Source organism: Gossypium raimondii, chromosome 7 (assembly GCF_025698545.1).
Source record: "Gossypium raimondii isolate GPD5lz chromosome 7, ASM2569854v1, whole genome shotgun sequence".
In the NCBI taxonomy this organism is placed as follows: domain Eukaryota; kingdom Viridiplantae; phylum Streptophyta; class Magnoliopsida; order Malvales; family Malvaceae; genus Gossypium; species Gossypium raimondii.
The window spans coordinates 53,019,258-53,033,588 of record NC_068571.1 but is presented as its reverse complement, the minus strand read 5'-3'; positions in this window follow the sequence as shown (position 1 = coordinate 53,033,588).

The window sequence follows — 14,331 nt, the reverse complement described above, 5'->3', positions numbered from 1 at the left end:
GGCAAACAAAAATGTTAGAATAAATATATTATTATTTACGGGGAATTTGTATGTCAACTTGACAAATTGCTATGGACAATGACTCACCCTCTCATATTCAATGAATATGTGTGTTTGAATTTCATAAGTATATTTCTTTTTCATTCCATTATTGCATTTAAAGGATGAGATAAAATTATAAATTTTCAAAAGGTTAAAGTTAGAAATTTAATATTAAGGTTTATGTTATGCCAACAAAAAGAGGTGAATTCAGAATATAGTTTTAAATTTTGATAGGCGTAAATTGTAATTTTATCGTTGTATTAACTTATAATTTCATAAATTTTAAAATGATTAAATGCTAACATTACTTGCCTAGCTCCATCCTCGCTAATAGACTATTGATCTAGTGACAAAGACTTTACGTGAGTTTTAAATTTGTTAGCATCATGTCACGTATTCAAACCTCAGGTGAAACTCTTTTCTTTTCACTCGAATAATTGAAGAACTTGTATGCTTGCTTCATAAAAAATATATATACATTAATTTTTATAGGTTTAAATGCACTTTTAAATTGTACGAACTAAAGTGTGATACGGCATTGTTTCCCCTTTAAATCCACCTCTGTTTACATCTATATAGTTTTGATAATTTTTTCTACTTATATTATCGTATAATCATATCATGTTTAATATTATTCATTCTAACCTAAGCAAATCTAAAAAAGTAGGTAACGGCTTTGACCCTAATTTAATTATAAATTAATATATGATAAAATTGTAATTTTACTTTAAATAAAAAATATACTCGATTATTTCAAAATAAGAAATTATAAATTAATACACAATAAAATTATATTTTAATCTCTAAAAATTTATAAATTTAATTCCAATCACTAACATATTTTGAGAGAGATGATTTAAGGAGTGGAGAATCCCCAGCCCCATGTTTACTACTATTAATTAATAAATAAGGACAGGGAGTTACAACATCAATAAATGGATTTATGGAAAAGGAAATTAGTATTCATATTGGGTTGGTTGGATAGGTTAGATCCCATTCATTGAATATGTAGGTTTAGGTTCAATCACATCCATAGAAAATGCCTCAATCCATCATTAATTTCTGAACTAAATTGTTGAACATGACATGCTTTGACACCCCAATTTCATGTGCATCACCAACTTAAAGTAAAATTCAACACTATATTTATTAAAACTGTGTAAATTTTGTTACATTCACAATATACGTGAAAAATATATGTAATAAAAAATTTTAGTCGAAATGGTAAAATTAAATATTCAAATATCACAATGTTTTGGGTTTAAACCCGTTATGTAAATATTTTTCTAAATTTTATATGAAAAGATAAAATTATCTTCAAAATAATATTTATTAAAAGTGAATGACTTTTGTAAATTCGTTATTAAGTTATTGACTTGTTTGAGGAAATATCAACTCGGTAACTACTTAAATACAGTAGGTAAAATACTCTATATTTATTATTAAATAAATTTTAAAAGAAAATATTTTTAACATAATAGAGTTACGAACCATGACTTAGAAGATTTATATTTGGTGTAATATATATATCAAAAATAAATAAATCAAAAGATGATATGTTATTAAAACGAAGTTATATGGGTTTATTTTGTATTATAACTTTTGATGATATGTTATCATTTAATTCGTTAATAGCTATAAAATTATACGTTACTAATAATGAAATATAAGTTATTACATTATTGGAAGAGCTTGTCCCCTGCTTATGAGTCCGAACCAACTCAACTCTAGATTTAATCAATATCTAATATAATTATTAAATACAAAAAATTTTGAGAATATATACATGCATACACATACTTACGTAAATTCTTGAGCTTCAACACGAACATATAGTTTAGGCTTTTATGTCGAGGTTGTTGTCTATATTGATGTAAAATTAAAGTGATTTTATTATATTTTTTTTGTATTTTTTTATATAATTATTAAACTATTCATATTTACTTGCAACGGATGAGTAAAAAAATTCAATCTGAATCCATACCTATTTTATAATCTAAATCTAATCCATGACTTTCTCCATTACTTTTGGGAGCCTCATACGGTGTCCCCAAAACGCCCCAATTTCAAACCCAAGCAGCCCAGTTGTTGGGCTTCCAACGCACTAGCAATTATCTTTTCCTTTTCATTGTTTTATTTAGGGATAATATCATGTTTAACCCTTGAATTAGGTAACTAGGTCCATTTTGGTATCTATACTTTTCTTTTTCACTTTGATACTTGAACTTGGCAACTAGATCCATCTTAGTCCTTGATGGCTAGTGCCCTTGGAATAGGACTGGATTGGACAGTCGGACCGATTGGACTGAAAACCAATTAGTATACTGATCCAAACAAAGTGGTTGAACTGATTGAATCGATAACTACTTGAAACAAATAAAAATTGAAAACAAAGACAAAAACAAGTAATTGAACTTGTTGATCTAGTTTAATCATTTTTTTTATTTTTTTAAATTTGTTTATGAATTTTTAATTATTTATTTAATTATTGTTGGTCTAGCAATTGTACCACGTCATTGCACGAAAATTTATATATTTTTTAAAATTTTCAAATGATAATGTGGCACAATATTAGAGTGTCACATCATCAAATTTTATATTTTTCATGTCTAAGGACCAAAATGAATCTAATTACCAAATTCAAGTACTAAACTAAATAAAAATATATATAACTATCAAAGTGGATCTAATAACAACTTTACCATATTATAAAAAAAAATCAATAAATTGATTGTCTTTTAATTTAGCCATGTAATGTCTCCTTTCAGAGAATCATAGATGTACTTAATCATTTTCTAAATGGTATAAATATTAAAATTATACATAAGCTTTCATATAATTTGTAATTTTATTTACATTAATTTTAATATGGTATATTTGTAAATATTAAATTATAATTTAGGTTTAATTTTCACATTTCATTAATCTCATTATCCATGTGGCATTATTTTCATTAAATTTGTCTATAAATTTCCAATATGACATTTTGTTAAGACAAAACAAATAGATTAAAAAAATAGATTTTCTACAGAAATAAGAAACATTTTCCCAAACATGTTTATTTTTTAATCTAAGTGAAAATAATTTAAATTTATTTGTTTTTAACCTAATAAAATGACATGGCAACAATTTATACATGATTTAACGAAAATTGTTATATAGATAATGGGGTTAGTGAAATGTGAAAATTGATAAGGGTGATATTGATTCGATTTGGTTGAGATTTTTGAATTTTTTGAACTGTTCATCATAATTTGGTTCGGCTCAGTTTGATTCTCAGTTTTCCATATTAATTTTTTTTTGTTTTGGATTTTTATACTTATTTTTACCAAATAAGCTTTATTTAATGATTTTGAATATTGTTCAACAAAATTTCAAAAAATTGTAAAATTTCTAAAAATAACATTTAAATTATTTTCACTATTTTAAATATAAAATTTAAAATTAACTATATATGAAATAAAAATATATATTAGTTCGGTTTTGAGTAACCAAGGTTTTTAAACTTACAATCCATAAACCGTCAAAACACATCAATTCAGATCAATTTTTGGATTTTTAGTTATTCGTGCTCAACCCTAAAAATTAAAATAAAATTAATTTTTGGTTCGATTTTAGTAATTTCATCTTGTCTAATATTTAATGGAGTGATAATATATAAAGTTTTGGTAATTTCATTTTGTTGGTGAATTTTATTTTATTTTTTGGTGTATTTTATGCCCGTTTTACGATTTCTAGTTGTTCCTCCTAACAATATCGTTTCTAAGGTTAAAACCTAAATCCTCCCTTAAAAATGGGGTCTATCTTACCTATGAACCCAACCTCTTGTTGGTTGATTAACCATATATAAACTTATATATATACTCTCAATGATGTCACTTTAATCAAGCCATGATAATCTTCTGTTGGACATCCATTGACCAAATAAAAGACTATTAACATTAATTAATATTAACATATATATCATTAATTTTTTAGGCTGGAATTTAATTATAGGTTTTTGAAAGATTGAGTTTTTGGACAAAAGTACTTTAAATTTTTTTTTTGATAAAAAAAATGTTTTTGAGCTAATTTTTCAGCTTTAAAATGAAACAAAAAAAAGTGCTTTTGAGTCAACTTTTGGCTTTGGAGAAATATTTTTTCTCACAAAAAAATAACTTGTTTAAGAATATTTTTGTCTCAAAAGTATTTTTTGTCCCAAAAGTGTTTCGTAGAAAATTGAGTTTTTCAATTTGAGTCATTACAATTTGTTTCATTTTAAAGTGCTTCTTATAATAACCAAAAAGTGCTTCTCCAAAGTCAAAAATTGACCCAAAAGTATTTTTTTGAGAACCTACAAATTTTAGCTTCCTCTCTTTTTTTTTTTCCCAAAAGTATTTTTGAGAAGTATTACTAAACTAAAGGTATACCTCACGTTCCTATGAGTTAGCAGGTCAACACCCTTGGTCAGTGGCGGAGTCAGGTGGGCTAGCAAGGGCCTCGGTCTCCCTTAAAATGGAAAAATTGTCATTTAGATCTTTTATAATTTACAAAATTTTAATTTAGTAATGGTAAAATTACACTTTGGCCCTAACAAATGATAAAATTTTGATTTAATCCTTTAAAAATTATAAATATATAAATTATTAAAATAATAAAAATACATTTTTATTATCGTGAAAATATACAATTTAATTTTACCCCACGTTTTTTTTTTTTTTGACTCCGCTACTTGGTTAAGAGGTAATCTTGTGAGCTCAAGCTAATGATGAGCCTAAGACCTCACAAGCCCAAAACCACACAACCCATACTATTGAGACCACACCCTCAACATGGATAAAATATATGCTACTCACACATCACTTATATTTGTTGTTCAGACATAACAGTTCATACCTCTGATGACAAGGTAGATGGATTAAATTCCAAGAAGTCTAGAACCAGTACATAAATAGTTGGGAATGATCAAGGCATTCCCTTCTTATAAGCCTATAGACATCGAGATTGAGGACCAATACACTCTCTTTTCTCAAATACCCTTAACTCAACTCTCTTATCTCTCTCTCTCTAATCCTCACCGATAATTCTAAACTTTAACATCCCTACGACTCTTTGCAACAAATCTAATTATCTAAACTTAAAAATAAACCCAAATTAATTTAAACTTGAAATTATCCAAAAAAAAAAATTAGAAACCTGAGTTATTCAAGTTCACCATTTTAATAGTAAACATTGTATAAACCACTTTAAACAGAGTTAATCACAACTAAATCACAATTAAAGAGACAAGATCAAAGCTAATAATAAAACAAGAAAAAAAACCATGACAACTTCAATGTTTGATCATCTGTCACAAAACTCTCTAAACACAACCAAACCAAGTGTTCGATCATTGTCTCACTGATCCAAACTTCGGTCTCGAACCAACACTCGCCGGAGAACCAATCGGCCCAAAAATCTCACCGCAAAGATCCATAAAAAACTTGTCGACGATATCAACATAAGCCGGACACGTAAGTCGAGAATAATAATGAAGTACCTCTTCAACATCAAGGACATGATCCACGTTGCTCACATCCATCATCTCTATCTCCTTTAGCTTTTGCGCCACTGAAGATTCCTTTGAAAATGTATAACCTTGTAATTCTTGCTTTTTCTCCACATTGGACTCACCAATGTCCTCTCTTCTTTGTGTTGTAAACTGAGTTGACGACAATGACATTGTCTTCTTCTTCTTGTTTTTCTTCTTTGCCTTGCTGCCCTTGTCGGCGGTGGCGTCCCACCGGCGAGTGAACTCGGTGTAGAACTTTTCTAGGTCGTCTTGGTAATAAGGAGAAGCTTTGGGTAGTTTTTGGTATGGTTTAGTTTCATTACCACCGCCACTGAAGAATGATTTGAAGCTTTGTAGGGTTTTTCTGAAGAAATTTTTGGTGTTGGAAATGGAATTTCTAAGCAACATTTGGTAAAGATTTTTGGTGTTGGTTTTTGATAAGATATTCAAAGTGGGAGAAATTATTTGTTTCTGTGAGTATTGAAAATCTTCTTTATAGAAATAAAAAAGTGGACAATGAGTACTTTAATTTTCTAATCTTTGAAGTTTCCACTTTTTTTTTTTTTTTAATCTTTTGTCTTCGCATACGCTCCTTTGATGTTTTTGTGTTTGATTATTAGGTCACCAAAGAGTCCCACTATGCTTAGCATTGAGTGTTAACGAGTTGGGTTTTTTTAAAATAAAATAACAGATTTGTTGAGGGGTGTTGGATTTTGGATTGAAATATTATGCTGGAAATGTTTATGTTTGGGTTTTTTTTTTTTTTTGGTTTAGTCAAGTGGTAGTGTTTTTTATTCATTAATACGAGCATGATTTCAAATCTCATTAAAGTCCAATGCTTAACATTTCTTTGGTGGTAAGGCGCTTCCCAAATTCTCTGAACCAGTTAAATTTTTTCAAAGTTAGGAGACAAAACATGAGGATAAAACTGAGCATAAATACTCTAAGTAGAATACCTCCACTATTAGTTCCAAGATCGATCTCCCATCAACAAAAAAAGTCAAGTGGGAATGTTCTTACCCACTAATACTTTGAACCCACTAAGGCCAAATGCTTAACATTCCCTTCATGACAAAGTGCTCCTTGAACCCCGTGAATCAGTTGAGTTCTCTTTAAAATTGAAAGATAAAACCTAACTAGCACTAAAATTAAGTATAAACACCCCATATTCGAATAAATTTGTCTTGAAATTCAACTTCGCATTTATTCTAAATTTAATGTAGTTATCGGACACCAAAGATTCTCGGATAAAAAAAAGGTTGTAATTGAAGCTTTGGATGATGTTTAATTAATGAATTATTAATTAACAATATTGATTATTATAAGATAAATTTCATTACTTTTACTTTTGATGGTAGAGTTGGTGTGTAGCCTCTTTTGGAAGAAGCAAGGAGCGGTCCTTGTACACTGCTAACTAATAATATATATATTAATTAAAAATAATAATATAACCTGATGGTTGGGGTGTTCATTGCTTTAAGTGTAGTCTGAATTCGAATCGTGCTAGTTATATTTGTTGTTTAGACTTTGCACTGTTCTTGTATTTCACCAAAAAAAATTATAATAAGTGATATAGCTAATTAATACTATATGCCCTAATTTAAAAAAATTAATATATTTTTTAGTACTTGAATTTGACATTTTCCTAATATGATATTTGTGTTATTTTTTGTTCATTTTAATATCTATATTTGATAAAATGCTATATATTTTGGTATTCAAATGTAACAATGTTAACTTTTAATATTTAATTCGAGTTTTATAGTTAATTTAATGAAAGTTAATTGTTAATATTATTAAGTCTGAATTTTTAATGAATTTGTTAATAGAATAAATTTAACGTTATTTGTGGATTTTTAATTTGTCAAATATAATTTGATAAATATAATTTAATTTAGATTTTAGAGTTAATTTTAATAAATATACTAATTTTGAAAGTAGGTTGTAATTATTTATGACTATTGACCGACATTGGTAAAAGTGGATAGGAGAGTTTATGCTTTAATTTTCAATCAAATTTTTGTCTGCCACTTTTAATCATTTTGGGTGTTTCGAGTGATTGATTTCGTTGAATGGATACTTGGATAGGTCCTGCATAACAATTTCAGACAAACAATAATAGGTCTACTTCTCGTTTTAGTCCCTCTATTATGTTACTATTTGAAACTTAATCCAAGATAAAATTTGATCTCTCTAATTTTATAATATTATTAATAGAACTAAATTGATAACATTATTAATTGAGTCGTTAAAGTGACGATGTAGGTTTCTTTTTTGTTATTCAATCAGTCATGGTGGCTATGTGAAAACTAATCAATCTCTTTTTTTGCCTAAATCAACCGTGTTTAATTAATAATAAATTTACACGTCAATGAAATTGATTTTTTAATAACAGAAACTAAAGGTATTGTCAATAGAAACCAACTAATAGCATGGTAAAAGTAGGGATTAAATTATGAACAATTAAAACAACGAGATTAAAATTTAAATTTCAGTATGATAGAGAGACTAAAATCACAATTATACTACTAGTACTAATGACTAATGAGTAATAATATATGTAATTCGGCTTATAATAACAATAAATAAAAAGGCCAAAGCCGTGAATCACGGAGCCAACCAATTGGACTTCCATCATTAAAATCTGTCTATTCCATGCATAAATTACAGCCAAAAAGGTATTTTGTGGGTTTCTATGGAATAAATTAAAAAAAATTAAGTACAGAATTCTATATAGTTATATTAGTAAAAATTATACATTAAATATAATTATTTTATTTTTAAAAAATTATTATTTCATAATTTTAATCTTATTAATATTGCATTATTTATTTTATTTTGTATAGTTTTGAATCAAAATTAAAAGATAATAATTCCATTATTTTAATTTTTATTAAAATAGGAAATAATTTATTTTAAAATAAGATTTTAAAAACTAAAATAAATTTTATATTTTCAATCTTAAGTAAAAGTTATAAAAATAATTAAAAAATTAGATGTTGAAAATTTTAAGGATTTATCAAACATACCCTAAGTGATTAAATGAGTTTGTGTCACCTATCAACTAGATCTCGATCCAATTAAGATATAATAATATAATCGATCTTTTGATAAAATAACAAATATACTTGAGGGTTTTTTTGTCTTTTATATTTTTATAAAATCTAGAAAAATATACAAATCATAAGATTTAAACTTAAGACATTATAGTCTTTGATATTTTAGCTTAATCATTTCAATCAAAACCTCGATAATTTTTAAAAATTATGTATTTGTTGCATGAATTCTTTTTTCATCCACATTGTGGGTGTATATAAAATATTTAGTACATTATCGGTGAAAATATCATATACTTTACGAGCGGTGTTCTAAAATTGGCACGTATCTCGTTTAGGATATAATAAAATTAAAATTTTAAAAAAGATATGTGGTAGTATTTCAACACGAGTTCTAAAAATAAAATAGCAATTTAACAACTTTTGAATTTGTTACATTTGGACCCAAATTTTGTAGTCAGAGAAATATTAGTAGCACATGCCTACTATTAAAATGTGAGATAAATATTAAAATTACACATCAACTTTGTTATAATGTATAAAATAATACATAAATTGGATTGTGCATTTATACACATAAAACTTCAATTTTCATTCAATATTATATATATGAAATTTTAATTTTGATTTAATTATATACATTAAGCATTTTTCTACCACAAAAGTAATAAAGACATCTGGTTTTGGGAGTCAAAACTGCGGTGAAAAAATGTTTTTCTACCCAAACATTTAAGTGTTTCTGACTTCTGCATTTTGAAATAAAATTATCAAATTAGTCTTATTTATATTAACTATTTAAAAGTATTTAAATATTTAGATGAATTTATATTTAATGTAGCATTATATTAAATTATTTAATTATCATTTATCATTATATTTAATTTTATAATATTTTATTTATCATTAATTTCACAAATAATTTATATTAATTTTTAAAAGCATTTAAATATATATTTCATGTATCATAATATTAAATTATTTAAATATCATTTAGATTGAATTGATTTTACTTTTCAATATCAAATCTAAAATAGATATTTTAACTTCCCTTGACAACAATGAAGAATATTCGAAATTAACAAATCACACTTTTTCACAGAATTTTTCAATAGCATTTTTCAACCACAACAACAACAAAGAATTAGTCTTTACTCGTATTAAGAATCTCTAATTGATGATGCAGCTTTTAATCCAGATAACAAAAAGCATCGATAAGCTCATCACTTCAATAACTATTAGGGGTGTGTAAGAATCGGGTCAAATTAATTAGACCAACTGAATCGATCAATTTCGGTGTTTCAATCTCAGTTTTAAACCGGTTCAATTAAAGCAATTAAATCAGTTTGATTTTGGTTTTAAAAATCTAAAATTAAATTAACCGACTTTGAAATATATATTAATTTAAAATTATAGTTTAAAATATTTTTACCCTAACTCAAACTAAGCCCAATCCAAGAATATAATCCAAAGTCCAAACCCAAATATACAAACCCTAATTTAAAAACCCCTTTGGCCACAAGCAGTCAAGACTCAAGCTTTCTCCCCCTTTCATCTTTCTTTTGGTTTTTTTTTTTTTTTTTTTAAATTTTCTTTTCAGATTTTGGGATCTATGATTTATAGTACTTTTCATCACCATGTTTGGTGTTTTTTTTTCTCTCTTGTTCATCTTGCCAGAGAAAATAAATATAGAAACATTCCAAGAATAAAAATTATTGGTTATTTTGTTTATTGACTGATTCAATCGACAAAAGTCAATTTGATTTATTTGGAATTTTAAAATTAGTTTGATTTTTGTTTGAAAAATAAAAGTCAATTAAGTTAATAATTAATTTTTTGAACTGAACCGACAGATTGCTCACCCATAATAATTGTAATAAAAAACAAATCATAATGATCTTACTAAAAAACCCAAGCTTCAAAGTGATTCAAACCCAAATTAAATATTAACCTAAATTCAAAATTTTGGCATGATTCTACTTAATTTGACCATAAAAATATCAACAACTCAAATCCAAATAAATTTAAAACCAAATTAAACTAAACCCAAAAGCTTAAAACTAACTAACCTCATAATAACTTAATTCAACCTAACCCAAAAGAGTTAAACTTCAATCTCAAATGATCTAAACCCAGAACAACTCGTTAAAACCACCTTAATCCCAACCTAAACCTAAAATTAATGTGAAAATTTTATAAATCAAATTAACTTAATTTAGCCACTTTTAAGGCAACTCTTTTTAAGGCTGTCATGTCAGGCCAATTCATATATGCTGTTGAAGTAGGCCTAAAAAAAGAACATTCATGTTTATTCCAAGCTATCTTTTAGGAATGTACACACAATAATTCTATCCCTTTTTCAATTCCATGCATAAAATGTACTTTCCCAACATTCAAACTTTCAAAATAAAATTTTCAACATGGTTTGCCAGATTTTGGATTATTCCCATTACATATAATGTCAAACACAAAATACCCAAAGTGACCAAAAGGAGCACAAGATGGGCTTAGCTAAGGTTAAAGGGCTATACCAAGTTGTCTATGGGTCCCAACTATCACTAAAAAGGCTGCTTTAAATCTATTAGCTAAGCATTTTTCATAGCCCATAATGTTCAAATTCAATTATATATACATATAGTACCCTACCTCTACTTTTGGATTCTTTTAAAAAGAAAGATGGAATTTGATTTTGGTCCTTCTATTATGTTCAATTTAGGATTTAGTTTTATATTTTAAATTGACATAATTTAATCTTATTTCTATAATGTTATCAATTAGTTCAAATAGTTAATACTTTTAATTATTCCTATTAAAATGTTGATGTAGATATTTTCGTTAAAACACCCATTCCAACTCATAATATTGATTTAATTTTTTTTTGTTTTTTTTATGCAAATTCTATTATTATTAATACCCCAAACCTTTAAATTGAAGGATGATATGTGCTTAAGTATGTTTAAACCCTCATTTTTTTATTGTTGTAGCAACAACGGTATCAACTGAGCTAAAGGTCAATCGGAGCAAGGAAGAGTCCTTGTCAACTTGAAAACATTATATTTCGGTCCCCTAAAAAGCTAATATTTTGATTTAATGCCTTTTATCAGTTTTCAATTTTGACCCCTGAAATTTTATAATGGGCTGGTTTTTTAAGAAAACTTATGTCAGCATTTTAGTTTGAATAATTCTAGATGTTAACTATTTGAACCAGCTTATAATATTATAAAAGTAGAACAACAAATCATGACATGTTAAAGTACTAAGAATAAATCACAAATTTCACCATAACAGAGGGACCAACACCATAAATTGACCTTTAAAAACAAAAACCGCCTATAAGTTGATCACATGCTGCAAAAATGACTGCAACAGCCAAAAAAACGGGTTGCTTTTAGTTATGGAGGGGAGTGGCTCAAGAACCCAAAAAATGCGACCATTAATGAGAATGTTAAGTTGCCAACTCAATCAACAAAGGCAAAGCTTATCCATATATATATACACACACTGCCAAAATCAGATGTTGTTTAAATAGCAATCCAATTAAGGAAAATGGGTCTGGCAATGTGTTGCTGTAAAATGTGCTGCAAAAATTTAAACACTAGTAGGGTTTTTTGAGAGGGAAAAGGTCATATATGAAATGTTACATAGCTTTCTAGCTAAAAGGGACAAATAGGGATGAAAATGAAAAGAGAATGGTGCAGTTTCAAAGGGCTCACATTCTCTGTTTTTTTGTCTTGTTTTGAAACCTCAATCAAGCTTTTTTGCTTTATCGCTAACCCTTTCTGTCTCTTTCTCTTTCCACTTTCTCATTCTTTTTTTGAAGTCTTTTAAAGCTTTCCATGCAATTTAGCCACAACAATTGTTTATTATTATTATTATTATTATGTGCTGAAATATTAAAATTTTGAATTGACGTCAAATTTGAATTTTTTTTAACGAGGAATTGTGAGGTGTAATCATAAGATATATTGTACTTTTAAAAAGAGAATTTATGTTCGAACTTTAAAAATAGCATCGTTGGAAAGGGCAGTCAGAAGCCCTAAAAAGATTAGTTTTCACGACAGGAGTTGGTAAGAGTTCAAACCCCTCAAAAAGGAAAATCTCATTTTCAGCCTTTTAAAATTTCTCAAAATTTAAATTGATGCATGATAAAATTGCACTTTGACCCAAAAAGCGATAAAACTTTGAATTCTGGAAGAGAATTTAGGTTTGAATTTTGGAAATTATATTGTTGGGAGGGGCAGCCACGAACCCCCAACTAATTAGTAAAACCTTGATCATATAATTTTTTTTTTTCATATTGCATTCCCAAGAGGCAACGCAAGTTCAAACTTTGGAGACGATATTGTTGAGAAAGATAGCCATGAACTTGAACATAGATTGTAAAATAAACATTAAAGATACCAAAAAACATATGCAATTTTAAAACACACAAAGGCTAAATTGCTCATTTTTTCCTTTACGTTACTACATTTTTTTATGGAGTACCTTAAATCGGATGACAAATGTGATTAAACACACTTGAATCCACGTCTTTCATGTTATTCCAACAACAACATTACTAATTAAACTAAACATTGCTTTAATATTCTACCTTATTGTTATTTACACTTCACTTATTTGGTTCAAAATTAAATGTACAAAGATTAAATTGTTTGCTTTTATAATGGAGGAATCAATTGGCTATTAAACTTATAGTACAAGGACCCATCAAGTAATTTGACCTAAAATTTGATATATATATATATATATATATATATATATATATGTATGTATGATCTTCTATATTATGTGACATTATCTATGAAACCCACTTTTCATTGTTCTTCGAGAAACTTTTAATTTTTCTTTTGAACTCAAAATGGATTCTTTGCTCTTCTGTTACGATCATTGGTCGGATGTTAACATACATATTACAAAGGATTGATAAATGGTTAAATATATTCGTAAAAGCATTTTCTAAGGTTTTTTAGTGGAGCTCATCCTAGAATAATACCCATTATATTTGGTACATTAGTAATGTACTCTTTTTTTTATTCCACAAAAGTGCCATGTGTCTCTTTTTGTTAAATTTTTTTAATCTTCTAATTTTACTTGTGCAGTCTAAAAACTCCATTAGCAATGTACCAAATTTTTTATCAAATAATAATTGTCACTCTTGTGACAAGAATAGGGTAAACTACTTTAGTAGTCATCCAACTATTTGCAAATTTATTTTTTGGTCATCCAGCTACGGAAAATTACAAAATGATCGTTCAACTATTCAATTTTGTGTATTTTTGGTCACCCAACTATATTGAATTTTGGGTATTTTTCATTTTACGTTAGCCAGCTAGTGACTATAAAAAGACAAATTTGAATAATTAAATATATTTTATAACTTTTTATAATTAGGCGATTATTAGTATGGTTTACTCTTAATAATATGAGCAATATTCTTGCTATAAATGTGACTAAAACTTTTTACCATCAATTGAGTTATAACTCAATTGATATCACTATTATTGACTGCATAGCTAAGGTAGATAGAGGTGTAACTGAGCAGCTGATTATCTTAGACGATCCTCCACAATATATGAGATACTGGCTTGAAGAAGACATTAGACAATTATCAATGACTAACGATAATTTTCATGTTCCCCCTTATATTCACAAAAAAAAAAAATTGATATCACTATTATTGTAAGAAATAAAAAGAGATAAAGTTGA